Source organism: Otolemur garnettii, unplaced genomic scaffold (genome assembly GCF_000181295.1).
Source record: "Otolemur garnettii isolate 467f Iridium unplaced genomic scaffold, OtoGar3 scaffold00205, whole genome shotgun sequence".
In the NCBI taxonomy this organism is placed as follows: Eukaryota; Metazoa; Chordata; class Mammalia; order Primates; family Galagidae; genus Otolemur; species Otolemur garnettii.
In genome coordinates, this window is record NW_003852600.1 from 80,583 (window position 1) to 91,508 (window position 10,926).

Sequence of the window (10,926 nt, forward strand, 5' to 3'; positions counted from 1 at the left end):
ATATGCACCCTGCATTTGTGTTCATGTTATATTTTAACTGGACAGCATTGACTCTGATGCTTATCTAAAATGTTGATTCTTGGGTCCCACTCTTGGAGATTCTGCTTTGGTAGTTCCAGGTTGGCACCCAGAAATGTGGTATTTTTAGGTCACCATATTTCAATTGGTAAGTCAAGGTAGGAAATCAGTGTTTCATATGGCTTTTTACCAGGTGATTTTGACCACCTTCAGCACAGCAGTGATTCAAAGATAACAAAGATAATACTAGTTCTCAATTGTAATCATGTAATAATTGTGTTTTTCAATAAGCAAAACACTCTTAAAAATATAACACACAACCTTTTTTGAGGATAGAGAAAAGGTGAAAACAAGCAATATCACAACTTTAAGTATGTATAAACTTTGACTCAATTCTAGAAATTGACCTTGCAGATACATTCTCACAAGCTTACTATATCTATAATTCACCGCAAAGCTGCTTGAAATAGTAAAACTTTGATTTAAAAAATGACGATACCTCCAGATTAATAGCAGGCAGGCTATAAGAATAACATCACCTACATATATTGATATGGAAAGATGTCTATGATATTTATGAGAAGGAACAGCAAGTTGCAGAAAAGCATATGGATCTCATTTGTATGTGAAAAAATGTGTGCATAGAAAGTTTCAAAAACGTTTAAAATTGGTTACTGCTAGAGAGTAAAACTAGGGGAAAAAATTCTAGGGATGTGGAAAGGTACTTTTATTTATGTCCTTTTGTACTGTTTTAGGGGTTTTTTTCATTATGAGCAATATGCAAATTACAAAACAATATTTTAAAAATGACATAATGTCTAGTTAAGTAAATATCATTTAAGGTTTCTGTTTCAAAAAATTTGCTTTATACTATTATCTTTTTTTTTGATACAGAGTCTCACTTTGTTGTACCTCGATAGACTGCCTTGGGGTCATAGCTCACAGCAACCGCAAACTCCAGGGCTTAAGCGATTCTCTTGCTTCAGCCTCCCAAGTAGCTGGGACTGCAGGCACCCGCCACAACGCCCGGCTATTTTTAGAGACCAGGTCTCGCACCTATGAGCTCAGGCAATCCACCCACCTGGGTGGGGCTGGGATTACTGGTGTGAGCCACTGCGCCTAGCCCACTATTATCTTTTAATCTGGAATTTGATCTTCATTCTAATTTTCTAAAAAGTTTCCAAGTAGGTGCATTGATTCATTCATTCCTTTAACCAATAATTACCAACAGCCTACTTCATCCAAGGCTCTGTTCTAATCCTGAAAAATAAACAGTAGCACACAAAAACCAGTGTTCCTCAAACAGGTTCTAAGAGGGAAGAAGAACGATGCAGACAATTTCAGTAAGTAAGTGCTATGAAATAAGGAAATCAAGACTTGATTTTTCAAATGCTGAATTGTTCAAACGTCCTGTGTGCACGCACACGTATATTCACCCATATGTCCAAATTAACGAATGCATAACTTTCGAGTTTTTAAAGCTTGCCGTTTGGATAAACTATCTTACGATACGTCTCAAATTAATCTCCCTCCTGCGTTCTGTGTAATTTAGTACAAAGAAACTGAAAGTAGCAAAGCAAGGCAGCTGTGTGACCTCAGCAGCTTCAGGCCTGTTTTCTCACCCGCGGCACACGGGCTTGGAGAATGGCGGGCAGTCAACGCGGTAGGTGGAGCGCTGTCCGGCTTTCCACCCTGCGCTGCTGCGGGCAACTTCCCTGCTCCACGCGCCGAGCCCGTGCAGCCGGAGTGAAACCGCAGGACTCCCGCCCCTACCTGGCCCCAGTCGGCCGTAGGCGGAGCTGACTTTGGGCCGGAGACGGCCAAGTCAAAATCGAGGCTGTTGGTTTGAATTCTGGCGCCACTCCCACGCCACTCCCGCGCCACGTAGAGCTGGCTCGCTCGCCTGACGCGGCGGAGCGAGGTCCCATTGCGCCTACGGGCGCGCGCCTGTTTTACAGCACGCGCACCACTCCCCACAACCGGTCCACGAAAAGAGCCGCCACGCGCGCTCCCGCTAGTTCGCGGCAGGAAGCGGTCACGCCCCTCCCTTCTCCCTTGCCCAATAGAATGAAAGGGCGGGGCGACCTCGTTGTGACGCAAGGTGGCTATATAGGAAGCTGCTTGAGGGGATTGCGGCCTTTCCGGGCGGCCTCGGGAGCCCTTGTTAGTCGTGGGCCGTGGATCTAGTGGCTCGTGTCTAAGCCGGAGCCAGTGGCCCAGGCGGACACCCCCGGCCCACCCCCGACTGCCGCGTGGTCTTAAGAGAATCGGGCTTCAATGCTGACTGTTGAAAGCTCGTCCGTAGGAGACGCGCGGCCAGGCATGAGGCCAGACATGAGTCGCTGCGGGTGCAGGGCCCGACTCGGGGTGAGGAGGCCGCTTACCGCCGCGACGCGGGCGGTGGCGCTTGCGGGTCCTGCACTCCGGGAACCAGTGAGGGTGGCCAAGCAACGCTGGGCCTTCGCGGACATGGCGAGCGTCTTCCTCGGTCGTCAGTTTACTTCGGGGCGCTGACGAAGGGGGCCAGGCAGGAAAAGCCCTAAGCCGTGGCGCCGCGCAAATCACGCGGGACGGAGAGGTGACGGCGGTTACGGTCAGTGTCTGGGCTGAGCGCACTTGCTCAGTGCTGTACAGGAATAGAGACTCACGTGTCATTTTAATTTTTGTAATTTGATGAGTGAGAAAGTTCCAGAAACGTGGGAGAATAGTTAATGGAAAGATCCGACTCTCCTACCGCGGACGTGTCGCACGAGCACGTCCAATTCGCGCGTGGACTGAGTGGACGACTTGTCTCCTGGCGTTCTGGACGCTGGATAATGCAGCTGCGGGTCGGAGGTGTAGGTGGCGCGGCTTCTGACGTGAATTGCCTGTGTAAGTTCCGTGGCGGCTCTGCAGCGCTTGGGCCTTTGTAACTGGTATGTGGTTGGAAATAACTGAGGTACAGTCCATGTATCATGTGCACGTATGAGGCGCGACTGGCTGCTCAGTGACGAAGCAGAACCCCGAAACTGATTACCTGAAGAAAAGCACAGACGAATTCGGCTTCTAAGAGCCGACCCATATTCAGGAATAAGATAAATTTTTGTTTATAAGAGTAAAGTTCACAATAGCTCATGGTACTTGCTTTTTCTCTGCCAACAGTGAGGGTCGCTGTCTGCCAATTCAAAGACGACGGCTTTCTGTGAAATTCCTACATTGCAGCAATTTCTGTGAGTGGAGTTTTATTGTTTTGCTTAGCAATTTTAGTGAATGTTGCGTCCTTGGTCTTATCTGTGATGATCCTATCCCGAACCTGAATTTCTGTTGAAAAAAACTACACGGATCTGGCTTCTGAGATGGACCATTGTAAGGGCAGTAATTTTTTTTTAATGTTTTCATATCAGCTATTGTAATGTTGGCTGTCTGGTAAATCTCATGTTTTTCTTTTTTCTTTTTGTAGGACCAGTACGGTGAAGTTTGCTGGTCTCTTATGTGAAAAGCTGGTGATAACAAAGACATCCAGAAAAAGCTCTTCATTTTCCCAACATGAAAGGAAATTTTGATCATATTGATTTTTCTTTTGTCAATAAATCATGTAATGTTTATGGAAAATTCTTTGCTTTCAGCCAACCACCCTTATAATCTACTTATTCTGAATGAGTGCTTTACCTTTAGTTATGTGATTGAACTCAAAATGCACAATTATATTTAAGACAGTGAAATTTTACCCTGGCTTGTGGGAGAATACTTAGAGTTTTTATGAAGAAATTATAAAAAAAGAGATGAATCACTTTGGCAATTGCTTTGCAAAAATAAGGCATGGAATAATACCATGGCTTTGCCCTGGGTACTGAGTATTCCTTTATTGAGGTAGGTGAGAACAAAAGGAAGAGACAGGAATTACTGGGGGAAAGAATGCCAGGCATTGAAGTAAATAGTTAACAAATTATGAAATATTTAGTTTTAATGTAATATTGTACATACTGGTGCCTACTGAGAAATGGGATACTGAAAATTATAGCACTGCACAGTGCTATATGAGTGGTTAATGAGAATTGTGAAAGAAGGTCCATAATAAGACATTCAGAATAGATTCAGTGTGAACAGTAATAGTGTCTGATCTAACATAGTTGGTTGGACCCCTCTTACATGGTCATTTCCCGCAAATAACTACATGAGTAAATTGCTACCAAGCCCAGATTTTTTTAACAAGTGTCATTGTTTTAAAAAACACTTGTCACTGGGCACAGGTGGCTCATGCCTATAATCCTAGCACTCTGTGAAGCAAAGGCGGTTGGATTGCTTGAGCTCCGGAGTTCAAAACCAGCCTGAGCAACAGCAAGAACCTGTATAAAAATAGGCAGGTGTAGTGACAGGCACCTGTAGTCCCAGCTACTTGAGAGGCTGAGGCAAGAGGACCACTTGAGCCCAGGAGTTTGAGATTGCTGTGAGCTGTGACTAGCACTCTACCAATGGTGACAAAGTGAGACTCAAAAAAGTAAATGAATAAATGTAAAAATTTGTCAACTTGTTACAATGAATCCCATTACCTTTCCCAAATCTGTTTGTCTCAAGAAATGTTTCTTGCAGCCATATTGAAATGCAAAGTGTAAATGTTTAGGTTATCTTAACAGTTAAGTACCAGAGATCACTAGTGAACTAAACTTGATGGTCAAGTATTCCAGGAAAAAATGGTCATGTAATTTCCAGGGAATTTTACTATAGGTCTTGCATGTTCTGTTCATTATGAAATTTGAGGGAGCTAGCCAATCTAAATAGGTAATTTACCAACTTATCTGGGGGCATTCAATACCAAGGCTTGCTAAATAGGAAGGAAAAGCGATTTACCAGTACGGGTTATATATGTAATTGAATCTTAATACTACCAAATAGAATGAGGGGGGCTATGTTGCCTTTTGCAAATAAAAATGCACCCTCACATGAGGATTCAATAAGACGGTGTACATAAAATGCAGTAAAAACTTTTCTTTGCTTTTTTTCAGCCCCCTTGCCCTGCTATACTTGAAATTTTGTGATGTGCTCTATAAATTGTGTCTATTCTCTTCTGCTACAATTTATGCTTCAAATTCTAAAGTTTGCAATTTAAAGGCCATGAACTGTTTAATTCATTGACATGTCTAAGTACCTAGAACACAGCAAGGCCCTGAATATTGTACAGTAAAAATTTTGTTGATTTCCCACACCAAACTTAAAGGGAAAACTTCCATTACCCTTTTCTCAAGCCTGGCAAATACTTCCAAACAAGGCAAAGTTGTGAAATTGACAACTTAGCTTTGGAGCCCTCTGACCTCTTCCTGTAGTTGCTTCTGTTTTTACTTCCCTTGCCTACCAATAGATCTTATAATGTCACGATTCCTTAGTTGGTATCCAAATTAGTACTCTTAGTTTATGCACTATACTGTAGGCTCAGCCAAGGAGATTAGAATTGAAAACACTTTTACTTTGTGTCAACAGTGGCACATGATGCCAAGAAAAAAATGTCAGCTATGAAAAGATAAAAACCACAAATAACTGGAGCAGTGCCCAATCTTTTTTAATCTGAATGCACACTTGAGCCTATAGTTAAACTTCTGTGGCTCACTTAAATTATACTGATCCAAAAAAAAAGACATACTTACTGTGCTTTGAACTTATTTGAAAAAATAATGATCTTTAGAAATTTTCTTGGCATGCCATTTGAAAATCACTGAACTCAGGCAGCACCTGTGGCTCAGTGAGTAGGGTGCTGGCCCCATATACCAAGGGTGGTGGGTTCAAATCTGGCCCCAGCTAAACTGCAACAACAAAATAACCAGCCCTTGGGGTGGGCCCCTGTAATCACAGCTACTCTGGAAGGCTGAGTGAGGCAAGAGAACTGCCTAAGCCCCGGAGTTAATTGCTGTGAGCTGTGACACTACAGCACTCTACCGAGGGTGATAAACTGAGACTCTATCTCTTAAAAACAAAAGAAAAAAATTACTGAACTAGAAGAAATTGAACAAGTGGAATGAATCAAACCCAACTCAAATGTGGGGAAAATACATTTAGGTATGAAACACTCAGCAAAAAAGAGTATGGCCCAGAGCCTGAGAATGAGAAATTGTATTAATTTGGTTGCCAAAAGTTGAATAGATGGGGGACAAAAGGCTAACACATTAAGTACCTCTGCTAAGATTTTTGAGCAAGGAAATTAGAAATGAGGCCATTGTGTCATCCCTATCCTGAAACATTTTCAGTAGGAAGCTGGAAGTACACTTGTAAGCTCACCATATGCAGTTAACAATCAATTTTCATTGAAGTGATCCAGACATTTTAATAAACATCTAGATGGCATTTTTCAAGCACTGCAGGAGTGTTAGTCTCAGTCACCTAATTTGCCAGTACTGACTAGGTAATAACATTTTGTTACTAAAACAATAGTAGTTAAGATCAAGGACCTTAAGTTGTTAGTTGCATAGAGAATTTGCCTATCAGGGTATAACTGTAACTTAGCAAACAATTCAAGAGTCTTAAAGACCTAATGGTCTATGGCTACAATAGACCAGGATATAATAGGTTCCAACCGGTTTCAAAAGAGCAGGCTAAGTGCAGTGCCTGATGCCTTTAATCCCAAGCACTTTGGCAGAGGTAAGAGGATTGCTTGAGACCAGCCTGGGCACCATAGTGAGACACTTCGTTCCCCCACGAAAGAAAACAGCCACTCATGGTGGCATGTGCCTATAGTCCTAGCTACTACAATGGCTAAGGCAGGAGGATGACTTGAGTCCAGTAGTTAAAGGTTGCCATGAGCTATGATCATGCCACTATACTATGGCCTATGCAACAGTGAGACCCTGTCTCAAAAACAAAACTAGATAAGGCTGGTCGCCCGTAGCACAGTGGTTACAGTGCTAGCCACATGCACTGAAGCTGGCATTTGAGCCTGACCAGCTAAATAACAATGACAACTGCAACAAGAAAATGGCTGGACATAGTGTCGGGTGCCTGTAGTCCCAGCTACTTGGGAGGCTGAAGCAAGAGAATTGCTTAAGTCCAAGAGTTTGAGGTTGCTGTGAGCTGTGATGCCACAGCACTCTACCAAGGGCCACATAGTGAGACTGTCTCAAAAAAAAAAAATAATAAAATAAAATAATAAACAAGACAAAAAACCTACATGCCAGGCTTTAGCAGTGTTAGCCAGTAGGAATCTTTTCCCTCTGCCTTACACCAGATAATCTTAAAATATAGTAAACTCAAACCTACCATTTGATACTTTCTCAAATTAGTTCTCTTGCTAGAAACCTAGTATCTACTGTGCTTAGCTTCCTAATCAAGTGTCCTCTGATTTAACACCTCACAATCCTTGTTTGCCCAGTGTGTGTGAAAAAGCTTTTAGCCATTTTTGTGGTTTTTATATGGGTTCCCCAGGTAGGATTTGAGTCTGTTTGAATCTCAGCCTACTAGGAGTCTGCTTAATTTCCTCCCTGGGATCGAGATGCTCCCCATCTTCTCAAGGTTGGCTCTGGAGTTTGGGTACTTAAGTACTTAGATACTGAATATTGCCACTGTTTCATCTCTTGCTCCACCCCACTGGTCTTACATATTGGGGTATGTACAGTGGTCAGATGAAGCCCAAGTCTGACATGAGGCTTTGAAAGTTTTGGGGCCATTTTGGGTTAGGGAAAGCAATACCTTTTCAATATGAGAACCAGATTCCTTGGTCTCATTCTCATGAGTCCTGCCCTCCCCTTTCTACTAGTCTACTGCTGAGGTCCCAGCACCAATGTAGCTGAGTTTATCTGAGTCATAATAGGAAATAATGATTTAATCTCCGAGAATCCCAAATCAAGTAGAGTACAATCAAAGCTATTTGGGGATTTTGTTAGTTATGACTACTTAATTATAGTTATCTTCAAGAGTATTGGAAAAGGTATTTCAGAATACACATGAAGTTCATCATTTGAAGACAGTAACATTTACAAACATGTTGCATCACTTTATTTAGATCAGGAAAATGTTTTGTACTTGCCTCCTAATTTTTTTTTGTCACCCTCAGTAGAGTGCTGTGGTGTCACAGCTCACAGCAACCTCCAGCTCTTGGGCTTAGGCGATTCTCTTGCCTCAGCCTCCCAAGTAGCTGGGACTTCAGGCGCCTACCACAACATCCAGATGTTTTTTGTTGCATTGGCCGGAGCCAGGTTCAAACCCACCACCCTTGGTATATGGGGCTGGCACCCTACTCACTGAGCCACAGGTGCTGCCCTTGCCTCCTAATTTTATTGAATAGAGTCAATGTACAAAAACTTGCACATTTTTAAAAAGTGTTCAATTTGATAAGTTTTTCAATAGTTATACACCCATGAAGCCATTACTCCAATCAAGATAATGACTTTGTCCATCACCCCTCAAAATATCATCTTGTAGGGCTGATTCTGAAGGTGGTGTTTGAGATGTGTGGTGCCTGAACTGAGCTTTTGAGTAGGTAGCTCAGGGGTAGAAGTAGGGGCTCAGGGAACCACTGTAGAAGTCAGGGGTTCAGGGAAGGTCTGAGCTGAAGAAATAAAATTGGGAGTAATCAGTTTATGGAGAGTATATTTAAAGCCTTAAGATTAAATCACTGAGAAGGAAAGAGAAAAGGTTTTTTCATCAAAAAGTCTAAGAGTTGAATTTGTGGCATTCAAGTGGGCATCCTTGTCTTGATCTGGATCTTAGGGAAAAGGCTTTCAGTTTTTCTTCATTCAGCATGATATTAGCTATGGGTTTATCATATATGGCTTTTATAAAGTAGAGGTAAGTTCTTTCTTTTTGGCCGGGGCCAGGCTTCAACCCACCACCCCTAGTATATGGGGCTGGCACCCTCATCCTTGAACCACAGGCACTGCCCGGTAAGTTCTTTCTGTACACAATTTTTTTTAAATCATGAAGAGATGTTTAATTTTATCAAATGCTTTTTTCAGTATCAATTGAAATAATCATATGGTGTTTGTCCTTCATTCTGTTATTGTGATGTATCACATTGATTTGCATATGTTGAACCATTCTTGCACCCCTGGGATGAATCCCACTTGATCTTGATCTCTTGTGGCATTCCAAGATTAGGACATTCCAAGTTTAGTTCAAATCCTGGAGATTATTTTATGCCAAGAGACAAATTGGGGAGCAGAAATCTATTGTTAGGCCCAAGTGCCACATTAGGAATAAAAACTATTATTAGATAGAAAACCAAGGGTGTCTGGAATGAAATGAGTAGAGAAAACCAAGGATGAAACACTAAGCAAATAATTGTTTGGGGCTAGAAATTGCCTTGGATTGAATGCATTTAGTGGTTCTCAACCTTCCTAATGCTACGACCCTTTAATACAGTTTCTCATGTTGTGACCCCAAAACATGAAATTAATTTCATTGCTACTTCATAACTAATTTTGCCACTATTATGAATCGTAATGTAAATATCTGATATGCAGGATGTATTTAGGCGACCCCTGTGAAAGAGTCATTCGACCCCCAAAGGGGTCATGACACACAGGTTGAGATTTAGAGCACTGGTTAGCATGAAAATTCAAACAGTCAATGTCTGGCAACAACTTTTCAAGTAACAGCCAAAGTTATCTTCAGGAAAGAATGAGATGAAGAATTTAGGAAGTGTGAGGGTTTTCATCAGACACTGTGGACTTACAGAAAATGAAGTTGGGCATGGACAAATTAGAGGTTTGCCTATATTACCAAACTGTCAACTGAGTCTGAAAACCACCAGTTTTAGTATAGTTAACCAGCATATTTCTTCACTATTCTCCTGTGGTCTTTGCTGCCTGGGAGTAGAAAGCAGGTAACTGGGTTCATCCAAAATTAGGAATAAAGTGGCCAGGAGGAACAAAGCAATGATGGGCTAAGATTATTGAGGATACAGGTGAAGGTGTTGTTGAAATTACTGAGCTGATTAGGAACGGAAAAAACAAAAAGCAAGTGCTAGAAAATTGTTCTAGGTAATGAGAAAGATCAGATGTGCCATAGAAAGGTGCTGATGGAAACAGGTGAAATAAAACCTGGTCCAATTATACTACAAATGGCTGAGAGCATGTTGTGTCATCAATAGCAACTTCTTTCTCTCTGGACCTACAGTGCAAGTTCTTCGAAAGCACAAACCATGTCCTTTAATAGTTGTAATGGCATCGATAAAATGTCTGTCTAATTCAATGGAGTTCAATGTGTATTTTTAGGGTGGGAATTGATGGTGTGATTTAAATTCTCTGAAAGAGATATTTTTTAAAAATGAGAGGGCGGTGCCTGTGGCTCCAAGGAGTAGGGTGCTGGCCCATATGCTGGAGGTGGCGGGTTCAAACCCAGCCCCGGCCAAAAAAATTGCAAAAAAAAAAAGAGAGAGAGAGAGAGAGAAGTTGGGCTTGGTGCCTGTAGCACAGTGGTTACAGTGTCAGCTACATACACCCAGGGTGGTGGGTTCGAACCCAGCCTGGAACAGCTAAACAACAATGGCAACTGCAACCAAAAAAAAAAAAAAATAGCCAGGCATTGTGGTGGGCACCTGTAGTCCCAGCTACTTGGGAGGCTGAGGCAAGAGAATTGCTTAAGCCCAAGAGTTTGAGTTTGCTATAAGCTGTGATGCCACGGCACTCTCCCGAGGGCAACATAATAGGACTCTGTCTCAAAGAAAAGAGAAAAGTTTGAAGCTAGTTTAGTTATGGACTAAATGTCTGTGTACTTCCCCAAATTCATATGTTGAGTACCCCAAGAGGAAATGTTATATAAGCTAAACTTCTGGGATAAAGTGATCCTCCCACCTCATCCTTCCAGGTAGCTGGAATAACAGGCACACACAACTGTGCTCAGCTCTAAGACTATACTTTTGCAGCCAAGTGCAGTGGCTCATGCCTGTAATCCCAGCATTCTGAAAGTCTGAGGTAGGAGAATTGCTTGAGCTCAGGAGTTCAAGAC

The 10,926-nt window shown here is 42.3% G+C and overlaps 1 long non-coding RNA gene and 2 other non-coding genes across 3 annotated transcripts; all 3 read left to right on the top strand.

Moving 5' to 3' along the window:
• The first annotated feature begins 2,173 nt into the window (after positions 1–2,173).
• LOC105888143 lies at positions 2,174–3,609 on the top strand. The gene is made up of 3 exons (XR_002770923.1): positions 2,174–2,889; positions 3,160–3,227; positions 3,458–3,609. It is a non-coding gene; the product is annotated as an uncharacterized LOC105888143 (long non-coding RNA).
• On the top strand, positions 3,000–3,070 carry LOC111721945. Its single transcript, XR_002770927.1, has one exon. It is a non-coding gene; the product is annotated as a small nucleolar RNA SNORD50 (small nucleolar RNA).
• LOC111721944 lies at positions 3,286–3,355 on the top strand. The gene has a single exon (XR_002770926.1). It is a non-coding gene; the product is annotated as a small nucleolar RNA SNORD50 (small nucleolar RNA).
• Positions 3,610–10,926: the final 7,317 nt, after the last annotated feature.